Source organism: Anguilla anguilla, chromosome 15 (assembly GCF_013347855.1).
Source record: "Anguilla anguilla isolate fAngAng1 chromosome 15, fAngAng1.pri, whole genome shotgun sequence".
In the NCBI taxonomy this organism is placed as follows: Eukaryota; Metazoa; Chordata; class Actinopteri; order Anguilliformes; family Anguillidae; genus Anguilla; species Anguilla anguilla.
This window is the reverse complement of record NC_049215.1, coordinates 3,895,334-3,919,790: the sequence shown is the minus strand read 5'-3', so window position 1 is coordinate 3,919,790 and position 24,457 is coordinate 3,895,334. Positions and strand designations below refer to the sequence as shown.

The following is a 24,457-nucleotide window of genomic DNA, read 5'->3' as shown; positions in this document are numbered from 1 at the left end:
TTAGAGGGAATAGATTCTATATCAGCCACAAACATAATAAAAAAATAAAAAATAAAAAGAAATTAACACTCCAGTTAGCAAGTTGAATTACTGTAGCAACTCCTGGCTGACAGTTCAATTAAAAACACCACAGAATCCCCCCACCTCCCTCCCCCACCCCCCTTCCCTATTCACAAAACACTTTACAATGGCTCAGGTGGAGGAAAAGAGAGAGATCTGATTTAAGAATTTCTGGTTCTATTCTCCAACCACTATACTAAAGCACTAGGGCACAACCTCAGTATAGCACCAAGGACAGGCCTCTGAGATCTTCACTTAAAGTGCAGTTCTTTAACCACTGCTCTTTGTGGGGAAGGGGGGGGGGACTGTTAATGTGCGGGGTTAAAAGTCAAATTAAATATCATTCTGCTTTCTTGGGGAGGTGAAAATGTGTTAATGGATGTAACTGGCCATTATTCATCTCGGAGATAATCGTGGGCAAGTGGAATATTAATCACGCTAAATCTACAAAGATGGCATAATCAAAGATAACGAACCAACCTAATTTACCTCCGTGCCACAGCCAATTAATAGAGAAAGGTCAACAGTAAAAGTTAATGTGATGCATCATCCCTCACACAAGAGCACTTGAGCCGGTTAGCTTTCGTTATTCTGCCTCTAATGAACAAGGCCGTGGGAATGCTAGCCTGAAACATCAAATGCCTCACAAGGCCTTTTCTCCCATTTTACATTTAGTGAAATAATTGAGCGACTTACCAATGGCCAGCTTTCTTACTGACGCACTGGTTAATTATTCACCGTGATGCCTTGCCAGCAGCCATATAATGGTCAGCACGCACTCACCAACTAGCAGCGGGAAAACGTGTCACCGAAGCTCACGTCCATATTTCCTGTAAACTATTTGACCCTGTTTTACAACTGCAAACGTGCCTGACTGCGCAGTATATGCTATGCTGATTATTCTGTCATTGTCTGTTTCAAGAATTAACTGCTGGCAATAGTGCTACAGTGAATCTAATAGGATCACTTTAGTCATGGTTTAAGCAAGCAGTGTAGCCATGCTATACTACGGTGAGTCTTTTGTCAAAGTGCAGTTGTCGCAGCAAAACCTGTTACACATACAGTAGCCTGTATCCCAACCAAACCACGGGGACATTTTTCTCAGTTTATCCCCTCCCCAATTTCAATAACAGCGCTTGTACAGAAACAGGCTAAAGGGCATCAGAACCAGAAAATTTCACACCTGCTACAAACGCAGTGAAGGGGCACAGACTAGCTGTGAAGGCGCTAACATTTTTAACATCAAACTGTGCGAAAGTACAAACTGTTAGCTGACAGAGTGGCTTTTAAAAGCCGCATACTTCTCAGAGGGGGAAACCGCATAAACTCCAAACCCGCCAGACAGGCAGCGGCAGACATTTACATGAATATCTGTGCGCCGCGCGGCTTAGGAAAACCCCGCCTTTCAGAGCTGCTCGCTCCACACAGAGGAATTACCACACTTCCAGGCCCAGCGGGGGAAGAACCGCTCAAATAAAAAAATGTCTGACTTTTTTTTCCCCCCCGCTTCGTCTTCTACACAAAAGAGCCGTAACACCTTACCATTCACCGTGTCCTTCCTTTAAAAAAAGAACAACAAAGAGAAAGCGTTTTGTCGCACGGCTATTTTTTCCCCACACAAAGAAAAATCCCACGTACCGTTTTGCCATTTGTCTGGTTTTGGGTTTCATTCCCACGACTTTCTCCGTGACTCACTCGGGCGCCCGCATATCAGAAGACAGCGGGCACCGGGGTCAGTTAGGTTGAGCAAACCACGAAACGCTCTCCTCGGCTTTTAAAAGGACTGCAGAGCGCCTGCCCCCCTTTCGTATTAGTCTTTATTCAAACAGAGAGAAAAGCAGAGAGGGTAACGGAGAAGGGACCACAGATGAGAAGGTGCCGGGATTGGGATCAAACCTCCGTCTGTGCATAGGGGCTTGCGTACGGCTCAAGAGCCAGCTACCTGCCGAACTGTGTCACACGTCTCGCCGGCACGATCTCCTTCACAGGCAAAGTCTGCGATGCCAGCCCTCTAGAAACATCAGCCCAACTAACTTCTCCATTCAAAACTGAACCTTCAATGGAGAGTTAGGCTCAAAGTGTGCCAATCATCAGTTTTTAAACCGAGCGTCAAATACATTTTCTCACTGTTGTTAGCAAGCCTTCACTTATTAGCATTTTAGAAGTTTATGATGTTTGTTCTCAAAAGTTTCAATATAAAATTAGCAGATAAATGAAGCCACAGTTGAAGAGGCAATAGTATTCTTTAATCTTTTCCGCTGTTTGATTGGGGTTAATAAATCATTTTCCCCTTCAATAATGTATTACTGCCAAACGTAAATGTTTAATGGCTTCCGAATTGTTGTGGCAGATAAAGTTCCGCCAACCATGTCAGATCGAGAGAGAAACCGCTTCAGCATCACCGAAATCTCGTGAGATTAAATTGAGTCGACGTCGATGAATTATGCAGAACGTCTGCCACGTTGATTCAAGTCATAGGTTTCCACAACAGAGACTCGGAGAGATAACATCCTTTTGTTGGATCTAGAGTAGCCTACAAATGCATAAGTCATTAAGACCTTCTTTGAACTGCATTGCTGCCCACAATACGTTGCTTATTTTATTAGTAATAGCCTTTATCCAGGTGGAGCAAGTTTCTTCAGAATAAAATCACCTGTAAACTCTCCCCTCCTGCTGCCCAGCTTTACATATAGGGTCGCCAGGCAGAATGTCTGGTTTTCAAATTATTTGTACAGGTCTGGTTTGTGGTTCCGACTGGACAATGTAAATGACCGGTCAGAGTAAATGATGGACTAGATTTTGTGTTCGTTTATAAGGAATTTGTGCGTCAATGACTCCCTGGTTCGACATTGAGACATGTGGGACAAAGTACGTCCAATTCCCACCCTAATTTGGAATGGCCAATTGTCTGCAACCGCAGCCGTGTCCATGCATGAACCCCACCGTCATTGAGTGTAGACTTCCATGGTTCTCCCCCAAAACACGTATAGCCAGATACTTCTTTTCACACCTCAGACCACAGCTGAGCTTGCATAGGGAGTGGCATCAGAAGACCCTTCATATGCAGCTTTAACATGCAGTCCAGAGGTGCCCAGCCAACCACCGAGGGGCACTAGGCAGCAATGAACACAGATCCCCAACTGAACCCTCCCACATCCCAGGCAACATACGCACCAATTGCGCATCGCCTTATGGATCTACCGGTCAGAGTCAACACTGGCACGGCCTTGGTTAGATCCGAGGCCACGGGTTTCATCCGCGCACCACAGCACGGCGCCATACCCGAATGCGCCACCCAGCAGCACCTGACTTTCCCGCTTCACTTTAAAGCAGACAAGCTATGTTTAGCCCTGCGGTGATGTGACAGTCATGCATGGCTGCCAGGACGTGTGCTGGGCTCAGGAGGCTGAAACACTGGAGCTGTACACAGTGAGGCAGAACACAGACACTCCACTATAAGAAGTCTATTTTTTGTAATACATTTATAATGTTATAAATGTAAGCACTTATAATAATGCACATCCATGAGAAATACATCCACTCTGTTTGCATGCTCTGGTTTGGCCTCAGTGGCATAGGTGACTAGTCAAATTCTTTTATGATGGCTGCATTATAGCCATTAGGGTCTGCTTCTCTGTGCCTGGCTATGGTGACAGATTCAATTATACTTCCGTTCCTGTTAACCCAAGCACAACTGGCTTGTTACAGCAGCCTATTAGAATACACATTGCCTAGCGACTGAGCCCGGTGGCAATTGCTTGCGAGGCTCAACTGCTGACCTACTGCTTGTAGCTCGTAGTCTGCTAGCCTAAAAAACGCAGCAGCATTACTGATGCCATCATCATCCATGCTCACACACTCCTCTGTCATTACCGCATAGGCTCTCAGCTCTGAAGCCGTATCATTTCTTAATAAATCTTGGTCACGAACAACAGAGATAGCGGGGAAATAATGAGTGCTAATTCTCGCCTGTTGATTAGGCTAATTAGGGTACCCAGTCACAGCCCACACATGCAGTTTGAGTGCTGTAATTAAACCATCGCACAGGACTGAACTTAATTAACCAATGCTGACCCTGCGCCAACATGCCTACGCTCGCTGTGATGTCACGGTTCAGTCAGTTGCATCTAGGCTGCGTGGCGCGGGGCGTTTCATTCGTCGATTGCCTGAAAAAACATACCAGCGCCAATCGACAGATATTTGTGACTCGTGATTCAGTGGCGTTGTTCAGACCACGCAAACAGGGCTTTAAAAGTCTACAAGAAATTATCGAAATCTTATCCCACGCGCATCAAAAAAAAAAAAAAAAAACCTCTTATAAAGGAGGGCGGAGGGTAATAAAATATTCAATAACGAAAAGTGTTATTAATAGCATAGTTTAAACAGGAAACAGAGTGAATAAATACAAAGCAGTAATAAATTCAGAATCGGGTCATGTTTACCCAGCGATGCTGGGGATACAATCGCTGGGATTTACGGTTAGTGTAACCACAGCCGCGCGTGGCGGCAAGTCACCAACGAGGCGAACCCTCCTTCCGCTAATTGCGCGCGATATACATCCCACAAGCGCGGTGCCAAGCGACGGCAGCGCCCGACACCGGTTGCGTGTTCGTTTCCCCCCCCCCTCCACCGCTACGGATACTTCTTTTTTTCTTCTCTTTCTTCACGGCGATATAAAAATGCGCATTATCGCAAACGGCTCATCAGTATGCAGAGCGCGGGGCACCTGCTGTTACGGTGTGCGCTCCCGAGTTTCGTCTGATTGCTAATGTTCCCTGGGAGACCCGCCGCTAAAGAGCGGGGGAAAGTAACGGGACGAGCGCGCGGGGAGCGGATTGGCGGGCGGGGAGGGAGGGAGGATAAAAGGAGAGCGGAGGAGAGAGAGCTCTGCGGAGGGGTAAAAAAGGAAAGAGTGTCTGGGCGGCTGCTCTGAGCCCAGAGAGTTATTGCTTTTATTTCTCTAGTGCCCCCCCCTTCCCCTCCCCATCCCCCGCCCGCACCGCCACCCCACCAATAAATTGCAGTGCTCAATATTGTGCCACAGAGGTGTCAGAGATGAAGAGAAAACCTGGCAGATAATTTGTTTTCCATTTCTTAAGCACTGTGCTTTTGCTAGAGAGCATTGATTTCCCACACTGTAAGACGACACCAATAATGCATGTATGTTTGCGTGTGTGTATATATATGTGTGTGTGTGCGTGTGTGTGTGTGTGTGTGGTGTGCGCAAAGCGCGCGCGCGACATTATAGGGTGAAAATCAGATCTATTTAAATAGCAGATTGTACAAATCATTTGTCCCAATAGGCTTCACAGCTAATCCTGGCCAAAAAAAACCTAAAACCCAGCCCAGCCTCCTCTAGCCAGCTCATTGCATCTCAGAGTAAATCTCCACTCAGCACCCAGGAAAAGTTTAATTTGATCACAGGATACGTCTGCTTAATTCGCAGTCTGTAGGTTTACTTACTTCGCAAACCGGATCGGTCAATACTTTACAAACTTCGATAAATCTGTACTTCGCACACTGTACTTATTGAGCACAAGGGGTGAGTCTACTTTGTATGCTGTGAAGTTGTCATTTCTACCCATTTTTCTTGGCAAATGTACTCAAGCTCTGTCAAGTTGGTTGGCAGCAATTTTCAAGTTTTCATTTTATTTTTTTGCTGGATTCCTGTCAGAATTTATACTAGGTTGCTCAAGGACATGCTGTTTCTTTTAAGCCAATCTAACGTAGTTTCGACTTAGTAAGCTTGTGGATCACTGTCCTGCTAAAACGTGACTTTTCGCCTGAAGTTTTAGGCAGTGGACTGATGGAGCTTTTCTTCTTACATGTGAGCAACCAAGACAGACACATAGAAAATGGCCAATCAAGGATGTTATACAGGCGATGGGAATTTTCAGCACCTGAAATAACCACACAAAAATGGTGGAATATGTATGCAATCGGGTTTTCTCTAAAACTTAAATATTGTGTTTACTCGCTATGAGGTAAAGCAGGGTGTGTAGGGGGATGCCGAGTGGCTCATCCTGATAAGGCACTGTTCCAGCGCACGGACAGGCCCCATGGCCGGGTACTGAACCCAGACCGTATCTGGCAGCCCTGCAGGGAGATATTCAGCCAGGTCCAGCATGGCCCACGGATGGGAGGGTTTCAGAAAGCCGGGATGGGAGGGTCTCATCACGCATCAGCGGCTCCCATTGGTCGATCGGTCGCGTACTGGTCCACCTGCTGAGCTTCAAGTGAACCGTCTCCCTCCGACACAGGAGTGCACAAGCTGGACGTGCGATCTGCAGTGTGATGGGAAGTGGCAGCTGACATCACGTGCTTTGGACGAGAGCACACGCTTATCAGCATCGCACCATATCAATAGCCGGGCAAGTGTAGACTTGCCCCTGTTGCCCCAAGTGCCCCTTTAATTAAAAAAAAAAAATTATTAGTATTAATTCATAAATTTTGGCAAAATATATTCTGTACAACAACTGGGTGTGGTAAAACAATTTTTCTTGGCTGGTGTGCTCCTCTCTCACTGAGCACAGGTCTCAACACAGTCCAGTCAATGAGCGCTGATAAGTAGCTGGGTTCCTCTTGAGATTTCTTCCCATTGGGGAGTTTTTTCCCCCTCACCGCTGTCTGAGGGTTCTCCCCCCCCCCCCCCCCCCCACTGGGAGTTTTTTTTTTTTTTTTCCTTATGCACTTGCTATGTGGGGGTTCAGGCCTGGTGTTTTTGCTCTGTCTATTGCCTTGCTACTCTGTGAAGTGTCTTCGTGACAGTTCTCTGTAAAAAGCACAATACAAATAAAATTGGATTGAATTAAGTATGGTCGGACCTTCCAAATCAGGGAAAAATGCATTTTCAAAGGCAACAAAATGTAAAAACTGCAAGGTAATTTTTTGGAAGAGTGCTTTGTGTGTGTGTGTGTGTGTGTGTGTGTACGCACAATTCAGATTAAATCACATTCTGCATCAAACTCCAATTCCGCCATTATCATTCTATTAATTACAGCATCGTTCCAGAATTGCAACTTAACATCGATTATAAACGATCCCTGAGAAAAAAAAATAATCACCACGAGCCTTTGCATGGCTGACCCTCGTTTAAGCGTAAAGCGAGACAAGTGCCAGGAGAGCAGTCAGCCAGGCTCTTTAATCTCAAAATGTCACTATAAATTCCCCTTCTGCTAAACAGAACGGCCTCATTCGAACACACGCTTCCTTTAAAAGCCTCAAAAGACCGGCTGATGACTCCCAGAGAACAGAAAATCGTTCGGCTCAAACAGAAACACGCAATTCCCATTATATATTTGACACCAAACGGCAAGATATAAAAAAAAAAAAGTGATCAGGAAGGCAATTAAGAACACGGAGCATTTAAAAATACCACCGCAATAAAAACAGGAATCAATAAAACAAACAATTTGCATCGGACAAGGCCAGACTAACAATAATTGCATTATAATAACGATGATGTGCTTTGGCGTAACCCCAAATGTGCTCTACGGGACACGGGGAAGTTGTAGAGATCTTGTTGAGAGAAACAGTGATTTTATTCAAAACAAGACATCTGATGAGATTCAGGACCGATATAAAGAATATTATGGTGCTACTGCAGCTGCAATGCTAGTAAAGAGGTTATTCATTGTCAGCGGCGCTGGCTTGATTTTATTGCCCAAATATTTTTTATGGCCTTAACCGTTTCCATGGTTTTTCAGGGCATCAGCCTTGTATCTGCATTTTATTTGAAAGCTGCAATGGCAAATAAATGGACCCATTACCTTCTGGTCAGTAAGGCCATTTCAATACTACTGGACTTCAGCCTGCTTTGCAGTCTGTGGGCAAATTCACAGAAAGCATTTAAGCGAATTAAACACTTAACGGGACAATTACGGGATTGTGGTCGGGTGAGCTGAACGTTTAGTTCCGGGAGTTCAGCAAAATAAGTCAAAGTTGAATTTTAATTTTGCATCTGTTTCCAACTACACACCAGGCATCTCTGGGGAGCAGCAAAAACTATCAAAAAAGAGAGCGTCATGGTCAGCTTGCATATGTTTGTCCCATTAAAAGCAATATTAATTGTATTACATTAAAATAAATGTATTGGTAATACAGTGTCATTTGGAGCTAAATATGCACAGCCTTGATTCTCAATAACATGGAAAACACATGGTAAGCTTCTCTGGCTAAGAGCTTCAGTTAAATGAATGTAATGAAATATGTAATGCACGGTCTCTGAACATGAATATTATTGTATTGAACGTTACTATATTGCTTGCTGCCACCTGGTCAGGACACCCATGAAAAATAAAATATTAATCTCAATGGGACTCTCCTGGAAAAACAAAGGATAAATAAACTAAAACAAAATAAACTGAGTCAAAACAAAAAACTTTAGATTTACAATAGAAATGCAAACTTTTATCTTAAATTCTCCTCTCATCTCTCAACACAGAAATATGCTAAATGTACCTGCTCAGCCAACTTCATATCAAATGCAGTGATCACTCATTGTAATCCAACCTTCTCATCACAATTTTCTGGGTCACTAGCAGAAGATATTTTATTAAATCCCAATTATTTTAAGATGAGGGTCCGCTGTTATGATTTAATCAAAATGAGGGCTTGAGGCCAATCAGATGCACTCACTTTCCTTTGTGATGAAATCAAGACTCTCTGATTAGGGAGGGGTAGTGGGCACAGCACTCCCCCCTCCACAAAATGTAAAAACTTCCAAATCCTTGTAGGCTACTGCATATTGGGGTCACTAGTGTCGATGCTAAAAACAGTGACTTCATTGATTAGATTAGTCACTGTTCAAACTGCCATCGACTCCGATAAAAAGTCTGCAGCAGAGAACACAGGAACACTGTTGCAAAGGCCAATTTGTCTATTTTAAAACGAAGAGATAAATCATTGTCATCATACGGACATGAACATTCCACAGTTCCCCCCCCCAGCACCTCCCCCACCCCCCCCTCACTGAAACAATAACTAGTCTCAGAGACATTAGGCTATGTGCTGAAATGTCACGCAGTACACCATCACTGAATACCAATGAACAAAGACATGCCGATTATGTGATGCATTTCATTTCAAGGTCAACGGTCACCTGTCATGGCTGCCAATCACGTACATTTGCTGGGAATTTAAGCTGTATTAGTAGCTAAACCAGTATAAAACATCATACTGATGTCTTCACTTCACAGTCCCTGAAGATAACTGACTGTAACGCCCGCACACTACTCTGCCCCACACGCGTCCTCTTAGCAACAGCCGGATACAGTCACGGCTGTAGAAACGCACAATCGGCGCGTACAAAAATGTTTTTATGAAGGCCGCAGGCTTTACCCTGCGGACACACACCGCGTCAAGCCAATGATAACGAATGGAACGGAGTGTAGCACAGTGGGTAAGGAACTGGGCTTGTAACCGAAAGGTCGCAGGTTCGATTCCCGGGTAGGACACTGCCGTTGTACCCTTGAGCAAAGGTACTTAACCGAAAATGCTTCAGTATATATATCCAGCTGTATAAATGGATACAATGTAAAATTCTATGTAAAAAGTTGTGTAAGTCGCTCTGGATAAGAGCGTCTGCTAAATGCCTGTAATGTAATGTAATGTAATGCCCTGAAACACATCGCTGGTCCTCGCCCCCCCCCCCCCCCCACCTTCAGGTTAACGTGTCGCACAGGGGAGCGGGCAGACCTTCGCCACGCCGCCGAAGAGCCCCACGCAGGCGGGACGCCCCCCGAGGAGAACGTCCGCCCTCATCTCTCCCCTCGCGTTTCTCCCGTACTGCACTTTTTTTTTTTCCGGCGACCGCGTCCGAGCCGTTCGCGGTTTCCTGCAATTTTCCGCTCGTTCGCGGACGCAACGCTCCAAAGAAGGGAACGCCCTGTCGTTCCGGGTAGCGGAGGGGAGCTGAAACGACCCCCCCCCCCCCCCCAGAAGCGGGGCTTTTTAAAGCCGCTTCCCTTCGTTAGCATGCGCGGCGCAACCTCCCCACACTTCCACGCACGAGCGCGGTAATCAAAGCTGGCCATTACGCGAGGATCATCCTCAGTATTCAAACCACAACCTGAACCCCTCTCTCCTCCTTCAGCTGAATGCAGGTTTGATTGCCATGTGGTCTATAGCGGGTTCCCCCCCCCCCCCGCAGATTTTGAAGATGCATTTTTGGATACGGCGGTTGGATCAAACGTTTTGACACGAGCAGCTAGAGTAGAAGAGCAGAAGGTAATGTCTACTTTCAGGACATATTACCCAGACGCGCTCCTCTACTGCACAAGGCCAAGGGTGGATGCAGTAATACAGTACACTGAATATTTAGGTCATTCAGAAAAGCTTCAAACATTTTTTTTCCCCCCAATGGCCCATATTACAAGCGGTTCGGAGGTCTGAAGGACAACCACGTTTATATGAAAAATCTTATTCGATTTGTTTCCGATATCCTGTATGGTTTCATGCTCTATACTCATAGAGCAAATCTATCAAATCAGCAAAATAAAAAAAATCCACTGGGTGCATATTAACAGAAAAAACAGAAGATATTTTCAAAGGTATAATAGCAAACAAAAATGAGTACTGCATGGAACTGGGAGTATGCTGAAAAATGGGGGGGGGGGGGGGGAGCAAAATTCTGGGGTAAAATTTCAAAAGCACACAAGTTAGTATCCATGATATGGGGGCATTTCTTTTTAATTTCAGTTATTGCTTCAAACTCCTATACTTTCGAGTCTACAAAGGCTGCTTTAATCCTTGATTTTCTACCTGCCTGCGTGTGAAATTATTCAACCTCATTAATGAAAACATTTCCCCAGTTGCACACGGTGCAGGTTCGGCTATGCCACCAGGCGAGCCGTTCTCGAATACGGTTAACCGGAAAATGGCCTCTGCTTTCATGCGCACACGCCCTTTTTGTTGTTGCGTTCATTTGAATATCACGGCCTATGTTTTATTCAGAGACACTGTGACACCCTGGGCCATTTTGTGACTTAATTGCGCATTAATACCACATCTCGTCCGGCTGAAAGGACGGCAAACAATGCCGTCGTCCTTTCGGTCACGATAAAACACGCGTACGAGCAGAGGCAGCGGAAAGCCCAAGCATTACACTGGAGAATTGATGTTTTCATAAGTATGACAGGAGTGATTTCTAATGCCAGACCGAGTTTAATATGAGCTATCAAAACAGAAGAGATTAAACTGTGCATGATCATATGCCTGGCTCTGGCAACGGTTGAAAAAGAGCTTCGGTTAGATTCTAACTGAAGGGGATGGCACAGATAGCATAAACAGGACAATGCGTACGTCTGTAGCACCGTCTTAAAACGGAGCTACAATCAAGCGAATCTGTGTGAACGGGTTAAATGGTCATCGTGCCCCGCGATGTGGCAGAACAGTGGGGCGCTCGAAACACGTTGTACTCGTTTCTAAGCCTAACAACGCACGAGCGAAACTCCTTTGTTTCCCTCCGGCTGCTGCCCGTGAAGCGCGTTTGCCCAAGAAACACATACCAGTTAAAAATGAGTAAATGCAAGGAACTGCTTTCACGCGGTTCTGAAGGCCATGGTAAAATTGAGTCCTGATACAGGGGTATGATGGGAAAAGGGCGACAGCCACGGGAGGACTAAGCTCGTTCTCGCTCTCCAGAGGACGTGCAGTCACAGGTGATAACAGCTGTTGAAACAAACCGTCACTGGAACGGTAGAAATACCAGACCGCAGGTGGCCCTTCATTGCAAATGGAGCCTACAGCCCACAACAGCAAACAGCGCAGAGACGGCCGGGAGGGTCCGGTAAGTGGTAAAACAGCTTTCGAACGCTGCAATTGCCTCCGATGTTTTGAAAAACCGAGGCCTAAGTGAATCGACAAAAAAAAAAGGGCAGGCGGCAGTGGAGGCCAGATGGGACCGCCGGAGAACGAATCGCCTCTGCGTGGTAACAGCACCCCCGATCCCGAGCTCACCCGCCGCCCCAACCCCCCCCGCCCCCCCACCCGACCGGAGAGCAGCGAAACATCCAGCGGCGTGGCATCCAGCGCCCGCGGCGAAACCCGATTACCAGCGCCGCCCTGGGGGCAGGGTTTAAACGCGCTCGGCACCCCCCCCCCCGCCCCCCCGGAAACCGCAGGTGCCCCAATCCGACGGCCTCGTGAAAACACAGGGAAAAAAAACACACACACTGCACACATCAACCTGAACAGTTCCAGTGGGTTCTCCGACATTGGAATCCTCGCCTTGTTACAAACGCAACAAGTGTGGCCGTCACCTCAGCATTTACAGGAACACGTTTTACTGTAACATTACCAGCCTTAAAGAAACGCAATGGACACGTCTAAGGAGGCCGGGTCTAGAATAATTATTTAATCAAGCCTGTTTTTTTCCCCCTCCAGGGGCTTGAAGTGATAATCACTTACAGAAAACTATTTCAGCACTTCATATTCCAATGCGTTTCATTTTTCCCTCCCAAGTGTTAATTATAAGACCCTTTTCAGAGCCTTGGTATAGATCATGGTACTGAAAACACTCTGACCAATTTTGACCAACAAAACAGCCTGACCAATTTAAAGCAGTGTCAACTTTTTCTGCAATTGGATCACGTTACATCTGGATCTCATGCCATGTCACATGAAGCTTTTGTTTAAATGCACAAGGAATGAATAAAAGGTACTAACGCCCTGAAAGTGAAAGGATAGGAGATCTGTATGTGTACCCTATATTAAAAAATGCAAAGCCCGAGACAAAAATGTAGTTTCCAAATTCCATCCCATATTGCTATTCCACTGGCATATCGGTAGGAAGAACAAGCCAACCACATCAAATACTGTAAATCTTTCACCGGAAGATTCCAGAAAATTAATCCACATTTCAGGACCTCACAGAGGGACCTCGGTTTTGAGCTCATGCCACTACAGAATGCCACCATCTGTCTGCATGCACAAAGAAATCAATGAGCCTCCAGCTGCTTCCAAACAGAAACGTATCTATCAATGTCATTAAAGTGGCCACGAGAGAGTAATTGAAAAGGGTCGGTCCGCCTTATTAAAGAAAACCATAACGGAAAAAACACAAAAAAAAAAACAAGGTCGGCCATTTAATTTTGTTAACGGCTTCGTCTTCGAACGTTGAATATCCCTCGGGAGGAACACGGGAGCCGTGCCACGGTGCGTTAGTGTCACGGTTAACATGGTTACGGAGCGGTCCCCGAACACTTCTGATGGCAAAGACAGAGATGATTACAGTCAAAGCCTGAACTGCACAGTCCCATCTGATGCATCTCAAACCAATCCATTTCCCATAGAAGAGGGCAGTACATGCCTCAGTTCTAAAGTAAAGAACATCTGTGGCTGACAGGGTCTGGAAAAAAAAAAAAAATAGATTGTCATTTGTAGTAGTGCCTGCTTTAAAGGCAGACTACGCAGGATTTTTTAAACTTTTGAAAATATTATAAAAAAACATGCTAAAGCATATTTATGATACATTGGCAATGTCTATGTTTATGCACTTTTGCCAAATTCGTGCAACTTTACCAGTATTTGTTATTCTAAAATGTGTTTGGGATGTTTCTGGGCATGGTACACTTTTCTGCTTAGGGAGTGGATGTGTAGCTACAGAGACTGTGGTTTGGGATCAGATTGTTTGTTGCTAGCTAGATAGCTGCTGTAATGGCTCTGACAGTGAAGCAAAAAGACAAGCCAACAGGGCCAACGAGAGTTAACCTTGGAATTGCTTTTCCACAGTGGCGTCAGCTGAAGTTCACCAAGAGGATGAAAACTAACACGATGTTGGGTTGTTTTCGGTTGCATCTGCAAGTAACGTCACCTCTAGCTATCCAGCTAGGGTTGCCAGATATCTGGTTTTAGGCCGAAATGTCCGCATCGTGGTCCCAAATCAAACAATGTAATGTCCGGTCCGAGTAATTGGTGGAAGTAATTTACTGGTAGTTTGTGATGAATTACCATGTCTGTGTCTCTGGCAGGTACTTGGGGGTGAGAGGGTGGGGCTGAAGACGAAGGAGGAGACTTCTTCGATTGTAAACACAGGACCACAGTAAGGCAAAAAAAAAAAAATCCTGCATAATATGCCTTCAAGGCCTTGCAAAAACACACAAAACTTTTCGCTATCCACATGCTCAATGCGAGCCGTGACGTCGGCGGTTCGAATCCGACCGCTGACCTCGCACGTCTCTCCCTCTCTCTCCTCCTAATTCTTCATGTTTCTCTACACAGTCCTATCAAATAAAGGAAAAACCCAAAAAACATTTAAAAAAAAAAAAAAGTAAAATGCACAACCAAATTCTGTCTGAGACTTTTTTCCACCTTGATTAAAGTATACTGCATATGCCTGTAGGGGAAATTTCAGTGCAGAGTGGATCTGTAGTCAACAGAGAACCAAGGAGTACAAAGGAAAATGGAGGATTAGCATTTTCTTTAAATGAGGAAAGGATCTAAAAATTCTGTGTTATACACTAGAATGCAGGACAAAGAATCAGCAGAAGCAACCAAAAACAGTTTAAGAATAAGGTCACATAGCCAGGACCACCTTTCAAAAAAGGTTTCACTCAAAACCATTTCACTATTGCAGTTAAAAAACAATAAACTGTCAGTGCATTGAAATGTCAGCGATTTTATAGAAATCAACCCAAAAATATATACCCATAAAAAAGATTCCATTAACTTGATGGCATTTCTGGAATCTTTTGTTTAACAATAACATTCCAAATGATTGATGGCAATAAGTCAAATATATAAGCCTGGACTTACTGTGTACTAGAACACAGTTCTCTACCATAAAACGCCATCTGTACGTTCACACCACAGTACAATTAACTTTTTTTCCCCTGAAATTGTGAAAACTGTCAGTATCCATCTTCCATACCCGTCGTAGAATGCCTTGGCCAGGAATTAAAATGGAATCAACCCACTTCATCTTCATATTGTAGTGTGCCTGTACTTATTTAACCCAGACGTCAGGCAAACTAAATGGACCCACATACATTAATATCTCTTGACAGAATAGATGGAGCCTCTTGCAAATCCCCTATGCAATGATGCTCAAAAGCAATATTTTATCCAGAATATGTCTTTTATTACTGTGGCCTTGGGACACCCTAAATCAAATTGTGGCCCTTGGTTCTTTATCGTTCATACAAATGTTTCTTCCATTTTAAATGGCCAATTAATAAAAGCCACAGCAATGAATAGCAGAATATCTGCACAGAATATAAATGCATAATATTTAGCCAATACATGCATTTGGTGAGTAAGATTTCATCTTTAATAAGTGGCATTAGGCGACATTACAAATCAAGATACATTACTGTGCAATTGGACAGAATGTGTCTCAACTATGGAGAACCCAGTTATATAGTAGATTTAACACAGTGCCTGACTGTTAAAGACACACAAAAGAGAAGGGCTGCAAACTACTTCTCTAAAGCCAAGGGGCTCCATCCCCTCACAGCACACATCATTTGACCTCAATCAGACAATGTCTGCAATAGCACCACAAGCACTGCCCTAGGACAGGGGTGGCAAGCAGAGGTGTACTGGTCTCTGGATTTCATCCCAAATCCTACTCTTAGCTATTTAATTAGCTCAATCATGAATCTGACAAATGTCTGAGTTTTGAATGACAGCAACATTCTGTGCCCACGCATACAACTTACTTTACTGTGTTGTAATCTGCTCTTAAGCCAGCGTTGCTGAATGCAGCCAATTTGCCAATCAGGCTAGAGAGAAAAAATGACAATTAAATAACAATAAAACCTCTTCTATGATTAGTAACTAAGTGCAGGAAACCATCAGACGGTGAAAAACATACAAACTGAACTACACGGGAGACAGTCTCCTCGGTTACCATGTTGGTAAACCCACAAGCTATTTTAAAAACGTAAATCGGGAGACAAATTTCCAGAAAACCCCTACCACTATAACACCACTTATTTTTCAAAAGAGTTCTTCCAGTATGTGTCCTATCATCCCTCCTTCCCCCTGCCCATCTCCACAAACTATTTTCTTACATTAATGGAAATAGAAAAGAAAATGTAAGTGCCAAAATCACCTCTGTTACAACCAGGTCCAGTCTCCTCTCTGGAGCCCAAGTTCAAATGCAATAGTTTCAGATACAATGTTCTGATGAAATTTTCCAAATTTGATCCAAACCAAGGACACAGTTTAGGGAAGGGTAATGGGGCAATTGAAACGGTACGGGGGTATCATTGGTAATGACAATGGGTCGGGTGTCTAAAACTGCAAAAAAAAAAAAAAAAAAAAGTGTACTTGCAGTAAAATGTGCTGTTTCTCTTGCATGCACAGACACGCAAGAGATAAATGAACCCTTTCCAACTCAAGCTGTTCAGTCTGAATTTGCATCAACACAGCAAACATAACGGGCCATTTCCCTGTGCTGCTGGGTGGCTCATCTTGTTAAGGCACTGCTCAAGAGCATTAGTGAGCCCCAGACAGCCAAATCCAGGCAGTGCAAGTGCTGACTAGACTACGACTCTGCAGGGAGACATTTAACTGGCGGTAGCATTGCCCAGGGTTCGGTCAGCCGAGATATGCAGGTAATCACCCGTTTGCAACCCCCACCGGTTGATCGGGTGCTCATGACCGGCTTGCTGAAGCCGCGCATGAAGAGTCTTCCTCAGATGCGTGTCCGTGCGAGCTTGGCTGGAAGGTCTCAGTGTGAAAAGCAGCAGCTGTGGACATCACTCGCCGCAGAGGAGAGGACCACGCTTGCCTACACGGTTCTGCTTTGACTGTGGCGAACACAGCACAAGCCTTACATTATATGATTCAGCATTCCAAAATGGGGACAAAACAGGGGGGGGCGGCTTATTAAAACTGTCTCTCTGCATATTAGAATCCTTCACAAGGAGTGTATTTGCTACCCCAGAGCAAAATCTGTACATTTCACACGTTCCCACAGAGTATGTGCAGGAAGAAGCAGAGGATTTGAATAAAACCCAATCTAATAAATGTGGGATTCTGCATAAAATTTAAGCTGCCTTGCCAGGCCCGGTCCCAGAATGAAATCACTGAGGGCACATTGGAAATAGATGGTGCTGCATTAGTACCAGAGCCGGCCCGACCCAATAAGCAGCGTAAGCAGCTGCTCAGGGCCCCTCAACCACTAGGGGGCATCCTAATGATTAAAACAAATAAATAAATAAAAAACGTGTATGGTCTTTATCTGCATGCGTGCCAAGTTACTGATAATCAACAAATTAGTCTGAAATAAGATGCCTTATGTTTAATTAACAACTAAACACAGGATGTTAGTTGAAAAATTGGGTTAATGTTAAAAAAGAATAATATTACCCTCGTAAACTTAGGACATTTTGCCATAAGGAGATACTCGTCTGCCACTGGTGTCTTGACCCAGAAGGGGATGCGGCAAAACGAGTAAAAAATTATTAGCAGCACTTCAGCGTGTTTTTTATTGAAAAAGAAAAAAAAAAAAAGTGTGTGAAAACAATGAGGAACAACTGACCGTGGGGCACAACTGACCGTGGGGCACAACTGACCCTGGTTTCCCCTATAAACACGTTTAAACCGATACTCTGCAAGGTGGGCAGCAAACGCAACATTTACAGTTAAGTGTTGATAGTGATGGTTATTATCATCATCATCATCATAATTACTACTACTACTATTATTGTCATCAGGGCTGGAAATTAAGCTTGCCTGTCTGCCAGAGGGGAGTAGTTTATTTTGGGTGAGCCCAATTTGAAGCCGACTAGTCCGTCAGGGAAGTGAGATTTCGTGGGCGCCGGTTTAAGGGAGTCTGTTGTGTAAAATGCACCGTGACTGAACACGGATGAATATATACAAGTGGGGGCAAACTGCTGAATTGCTGCAATACGTTTCCCGATGGAATTTCAGCTTTCCTCTTTAATTTAAGAACAACGTGGGGGCAGAACAGGTTCAGCGTAGAACCATTTACACAGAATAATTAGCACAGAAAGTATTGAAATGTTTTTAAACACATGCCACTTTAATCCTTTCCCAGAGAGAATTCTCCCGCACGCCGCTCTCATTTGGACTTTGTGTTGGTCAAACAGCAATCTGTATGCATTGGAGCACTCAGGGAACAATCAGTAAGCTAGCATTAAATAAATTATCACTTGTGGTCAATATAGCCTTTCAAAGACAAAAAAACCCCACTCTCTGCTCAATGCACAGGCTCAATGCCATGTTGTACATTTCAGACATTTGTGCAAATGCACTGGCTTTGGAATGAAGGGATAGTATGCACAGAGAATGAAATTATGAAATTAAGATTTCAGCCAAATATTCTCTCATACCAGCCATGGATTACTGGAACGAGAGCAGTCATATTGTAATTTTAGAAGGGTCTCTCTGCTGGGGGTGGGGGGGGGGGGGGGGGTCAGCCTTTGTCTCTGGAATTTCCGGTAAGTCTGCAGACGAACAGTAACCAAGGAATTGCCTGTCACTCAAGATGGGCATGAATCACGCTGTAACTGGGGAGCTGCACTGTGCACAGTGTAAAAATCAACTGACAGAGCACGTTTAACACTAACAGATAAAATAGGGCCTCTGCCCAGTTCGTGATCTATGAGTGACCTGAGTGGTAAAATCTAGTGTCTTTAGAGTAGAACTGTATAGTACTAATGGTACTTACAGATAAATCTAATAAAATAAATGGTTTTAATAAGCTTCCATCATCTATTTTAAATATTAGACCCTCCTCACACATTTTATTTTCCTGTAGACTCAAGAAGGGTAGACTCAAGTTTCTCAAATGTAAAACACTGGGATCTATCCAGGTAAACTTCTGGCTACATCTTGGGCCCCAAATACTTTGAGTTGTGGAACATATAGAGTGAGTATTTTGCTATAACAGATTGTATATGATGGTGCTACTGTAGTAGTGCCAGTGTGAATATGGTTCCACTACATACTGTACCAGTCAAATCACATTCCCTCCCTCCCGCCCCCCACAATAGCCTCCTATCAGGAAGTCAAGCATAGAGCGCACTGATTTTTAGGGGAACCAATATTTCATAGCAGATTGGTCTGACCAGTCAGTTATTAAAAAACACATGCATTTGTGCCAATCCATTCTCCCAAATCTGATTAATCTTGCGCTGTTCCAAAATACTGTCAATACTAACAAACTGTGAATGGGTCTTCCACAAGCTTCTTACTCCAAAATAGGACCCCTGGATCCACAGTCATTACTGTGTATCAAAGAAATACCTCCCAAAAAATATGAAACATTTCATATTACAGGCATTTAGCAGACACTCTTATCCAGAGCGACTTACACAACTTTTACATAGCATTTACATTGCATCCATTTATACAGCAGGATATATACTGAAGCAATGCAGGTTAAGTACCTTGATCAAGGGTACAACAGCAGTGTCCTTCCTGGGAATCGAACCTATAACCTTTAGGTTACAAGACCAGTTCCTTACCCATTATACTACACTGCCACCCCACATATGTTCCTGTGTGAATGTGAAGTTATGGTCATGTTGTCACTAATCCACATGCCATTATTGCACGATAAATCTGACTATGTATATGTTCCCACTTCCTGTTCAGCTCCAAAGAGATCCTTTGCAGATGTGGTTGGACAGCATCATCATCCCAAATGGCACTGCATTAGCAGCACCCATGGTATAATGTTGCGAGTCTCCTCAGACTCATTCTCCATTGCCGAGATGCCGCAAACATTCTCTCAGCTCCGCTATTAAACAGCATCGTTTCTGTATAATTAAGCAGCCGTAAATGAACAGCCGCTAATGGATTGCGCAATTAATGCGCTGTGCGTTACAGATATGGGACGGAAAGGATGCCAGTGCCCTGTTTAATGAGACAATATGACTGGCTGGAGTTTAGCTGGTCTAACAATAGGCTGCACTGCCGGATCTGAACAGCCATGTACGGAATCTTCATCTAGCAAAGTGAAATATGCCAAAGGATCATTCATACAATTGAAAAATGTATTGACATTGGAAGGCAGTGTTATCCTACATTGAATTATTCGTGCCCCTCTGCCCCCACCCCCCACCATCTTGCCAAATGTGCCTGCAGAGAAACATGTACCCTTTTCTTGAATACAGAGCCCACCATCCTTAAAAATAATCAGCTCCATCTCAACAGTAAGCTATGACAGTTAATGTATACTGAATTTCAAAACAGATGACACTACTTGAATGCCAAGATGTCTCTAGTTTAAACCAACTGTAAAATATGAGAAACAGCTATGCTCAATTCAATACAATCTTTGATACTATCAAAAATCTACAACCCTTTTCAGTTAGGGAGCATGACTACTCATAGTAGTAAAACTGAAATAAGCAGCTCAAAGTTTGCAGTTGCTACAGACTAAACACAGTTTAAAACATGGTGCACTTCATTTCTGATGAACCATTACAGCCTTAGCCTTTAGGAAACAATGAGACAATTCTCAAAACAGGTAACAAGCAGACAAGCACAGAGCAGAAACTGTCACACATTTAACATGAAATTCTCCTTGCAAGACGTTTTCATAGTAAATTCAGGCTGAAATGTCAGTACAATGCTGCCCTTTGAATTTTCTGTGATAAATGTACATTATTATCGAGCAATGAGTACTTCAATGAATAGTAGTGTACTTCATGTAAAGTGAATTTTAAGAGCAAAATGAATACAAATGCTATGCAATTAAACTTAATTTGTAATACTGAGATTTAAGAAAACATTATTGAAATCATACGACTGGACAAATGCAAGTCAAACGCATACTTCATTAGGAAGTTTCGGGCAATTAGATTTAAATTATTAATGGAAACGCCTTTCACATCAATATGCCTTTTGGTGGTCTGGTGAAAACCAATGTACCAAAAATTTTAATAAAGCGTAGCCTACGTATATCTTCTGGCTAATAGTTTTCCTTTATTTTCTTGTCTTTAAATATTGAAATTCTATAAATGCGTTTAGTGAAAACGATGATAAAGAGTCAAGAGCGGAAAAAAAAAAAAAAAAACAGGAATGCAAACCCGTCATTTTCGCCAAAGGCTAAGACTGAAAGCCCTTCAGTAGCAACCTAAAGACCAAATCACATTCTTGATTAAAGCTTCCCTTCTTTAAAGAATGGCAGTTGGACATAAAGAGTTCGCTGTCTTCAGTACGCTTTCAGAAAATGTTCGCTTTCCCCCCTCATTAAAGAAGTAGCCAACTGTTGTGTACCACATTTCCGACAATTTGCATTAGTGGAAAACGGAATTCACTTTAAAATCGCGTATACAGATTACACTTTGACAATATAATATACGAAACGCACCGTTCCCCCCTAAGACAATACTCAAAACAAATCATATGATACAGGTTTTGCTAAGTTTCTTCGGAATACTATTTACGTAATGTTAAGATAACCACCTTGGCATAACATTCCCAGTGCGTTCGCACACGCTGGCATATTGTTACGAACGGAGGATGACGACCCAAAACGTTAGCGCATCTGGAACGATGAACGTTTAAACATCAAATAAATGTGCCCTACAGCTACTGTAGATCCCTAGTATCCCAGTCTAACATGAACATAAATAGTTAACTTGAATTTGATGTTTGAATATATTCCAAAATAAATTAGCTTTAACGGTCCAACGTATATATTTGCGGGGTTATAATATACTGTAGATTTGCGTACAGCAACACAGTAGCGCATCTCACAGATCTTCGTATTACTTATTTTGTAGCCAAAATAACGCGGCAAACAAACACTCTCCTGCAATTTCTGGAATGACTGCATGCCGAAGGCTTGATAACCTACTCTTTAACGTGACAAAGTACTTTATAGTTATAATCGTTCCAAGGTGTAACAAACATTGCCATATTCAGTCATACGCATAATGAAAGAATGACAAATACGGAATCATTCGATATACTATAAGGGTATAAAATCATCATAGCATAACCAACAGTACTCCACGCAGCACAGGTGCAAAGTCCTTCAACATAGCATTACTGTAGACGCGCGCAATACGACAGAAGCAAAGCCATTTCTAAAACAAAAAACTCTCCTTAAAATCTCAGTAACAAGTATAAGTGTCACGACTCGACTCACCTTGATACGCAGCAGTCACATAATAAAAATAACTGTTGGTCTGAAGGCAATACCGAAACCGTCTTCGGCGTCTCTATAGGTTTTCCATGCGTCAGCCGCTCTGCAGGCACTGTGAATTCGAAACGATCCAGCAAGAACGTTAAAATATATTCATTCCACCAATTTCATTGTCTTCACCCTACGAGATATGTGGTGCTGATGCTACGACCGTGTCCTTATCAGCATCTTTGAGCAAGAGGCAGTCGGTCCCAAGGAAACAACGTGATAGAGAAGCATAGGGTAGGGTGCTCAGGCTGACAAGAGGACCGTCCAATCAGCGTGAATTCAAATCGAATCATAGCCAATACGGTTCAAAGAAGGATAACGATTTTGTGCAGCAGGATAGACTGTCGTGGTCGAAAACGAGTATTTACCTTACTGGAAGTTTACGCAAGTTATTTTTGTTTATACTAGTTTTTGAAAATATAAAAGCATGTAGACTATAAAAGTTTCACCATGAGTGAAGGCATTCGATGTAGGCATTGATTGAATATAATAAACGAATCAAAATGCCTTAGAATTAACATGAAAGTTATAACATTAACTCACGTATATTGTTGAGATTAAAAAAGAAAAAAAAGAAATTGATTGTGGGACATGCTGCTTTTCCTTTGAATGCCAAGTACCCCAGCCCTGCGTGGCAACTGAATGTGGCTGGTGGCAACAGATGTGGATATACCTGGCACGTCTTCTAAAGGAGCTAATGCACGCGCACCCAAAGAAAACTTCCCAAAACTGACGGGGCGAGACCAGCTGTGTTCAACCTTGTCGATTCTTGGTCATTACTTGAATGACTGGCAAAAAAAGTCTCTCCAAAGGCTGAAGGTAATATAGCCTACAAAGAAATGCAGTCTGAATTGTCAGTACGAAAAAAGAAAAAAGTAATTGTCACACTCTGAGTAGCGATTACCGACAATTCATTAGCCTACTCTTTCACACCTGGCTATTTGCACCGAATTAAAACTAGATTTGGTGTAAACTCAAACCCGTCAAAGAAAATGCAACATAATACAGGCTAATGTCGCCCATTTAATGGAACACATTTTAATGTGTTCACTGTTCCCTTTAGTACACGACAATTGAGTTTTATTTCTTATTTTGCCATAAATGTTGCTGATTACTTTTATTTTTTTACATTGTAGTTTAATGCGATTTAATTACAAATTAATCTAGCAATAAATGCATATATAGCCTATTAATCAACATAATCTTATGAAACGTATTATGTGGGCTACATTTTAACATACACTTTAATGGAGAGAAACTCATTAAACTTCAAACAGGTCTGTTGCGTTTGCCATTGCCCCGTTATTGCTGTAGGTATACAAGACAGATCGGTGGGGAAAAGAGTCTTCTTTTCTAATGATAAAAGGGAGACGTGGCATTTTTGTCAGTAAATTTTTGTCATCACATGACGATAGAACAGCCATATCTACAGAACCTATGCATAACAAAACACCACCGTTATTTATGAACAACCAACTAAAACATGATATGATATTAATGCGGCAAATTATCGTTGATCAGAGCCACACGAGGGGATGGGCAGGAACGCTAGTACAATTCCATAGCTAGCTGGAAAACAGTTGTTAAAACGGTTAGAATCGATGAGGAAAATATTTATAAATGCTCAAATGATACTTTACCTCTGTGGTACTGTAGTAGGGAAGTAGACAATGTACCGTTGGAAATGATTCAAACTATCGATTGTCTATGACCATCTCATGCACTGCCATTCACAAGACAAACCTCAGGTTCACGCACAAGAATACCAGGTAAGGTGTTTCAAATGTGTAATCAATTGATTCTTAATTAATCAATTAAATGCTGAGTGGCCTAATGATGAAAATCAGGGCACGGCAAGGTTCTCCAAGCGCAAGAGTGAATAGAACTGATCTCGCCATAGGTCAGAGGAAAACAACAAGGGCCAATCCATTTTTGGGATTTTGTGCCAAATTCTGCTCTTAATGATTTAGCTAAATCACATCTTGATCTGACATTTGTATAAGCACCAGCCACAGCAACAGACTGCAAGTGCATCCTAAATATTTTACTGAGCTCAAGTACAGAAGTGAACCAGCATAATTTACAGTACAGAGCTGTCAGAAAACAGAAACTGAGGTAATTGGTTGTAACAAAAACCAGTACACAGACCGATCCTCCAGGACCGGAGTTCTTTCTGCAGCCCTGCCATGGGTGGTGATCCACTGGGAAATTTTACCACAATATAGTTCTAGCCAAGAAAGCAGAATCAGCTGACTTTTTAGCCTGTGTCAGTGGTCT

The 24,457-nt window shown here is 43.2% G+C and overlaps 1 protein-coding gene across 2 annotated transcripts in view; it reads right to left on the bottom strand.

Moving 5' to 3' along the window:
- The window catches only part of LOC118213700 (beta-1,3-galactosyltransferase 1), an 87,850-nt gene extending 63,898 nt beyond the window's left edge, over positions 1-23,952 (bottom strand). Inside the window, exons 1-3 of one of the 2 annotated variants that reach the window (XR_004762496.1) lie at positions 23,821-23,952; positions 22,136-22,244; positions 5,305-6,344 (exon numbers count right to left, since the gene is read on the bottom strand). The gene's annotated coding sequence lies outside the window, so the exon portion shown is untranslated. Of the gene's footprint in view, positions 1-5,304; positions 6,345-22,135; positions 22,245-23,820 lie in introns of those variants that run through there. The other variant, XM_035392742.1, reaches the window with a different exon arrangement.
- Between the last annotated feature and the right edge of the window lie 505 nt (positions 23,953-24,457).